Genomic DNA, 383 nt, shown 5'->3' on the forward strand with positions numbered 1-383 from the left:
GCCTGAGCTGGATTCGAACCTGCCAGCCTTGGTATATTTGGCCAGTGCCCTACCCACTGAGCTATGGGTGCTGCCGATTTTTTATGGTTTTTTTAGAAACTCTTAGCAAAGTCCTAGAGGAAAGAGTGCTATCTATAAGGGTGAACAAAGTTTTATATATAGTATACATATTGCCATGTTGCATTTGAATTTTTTCTATTAATTAGGCATGTAAAATTGGCATTCCATTTTAATTTGCATTTCTTTCTTTTTTTTTTTTTTTGAGATAGTCTCACTTTGTCACCCTCAGTAGAGTTCTGTGGCATCACAGCTCACAGCAACCTCCAACTCCTGGGCTCAAGTGATTCTCCTGCCTCCACCTCCCAAGTAGCTGGGACTACAGG

This window comes from Otolemur garnettii, unplaced genomic scaffold, assembly GCF_000181295.1.
Source record: "Otolemur garnettii isolate 467f Iridium unplaced genomic scaffold, OtoGar3 scaffold00051, whole genome shotgun sequence".
NCBI lineage: Eukaryota > Metazoa > Chordata > Mammalia > Primates > Galagidae > Otolemur > Otolemur garnettii.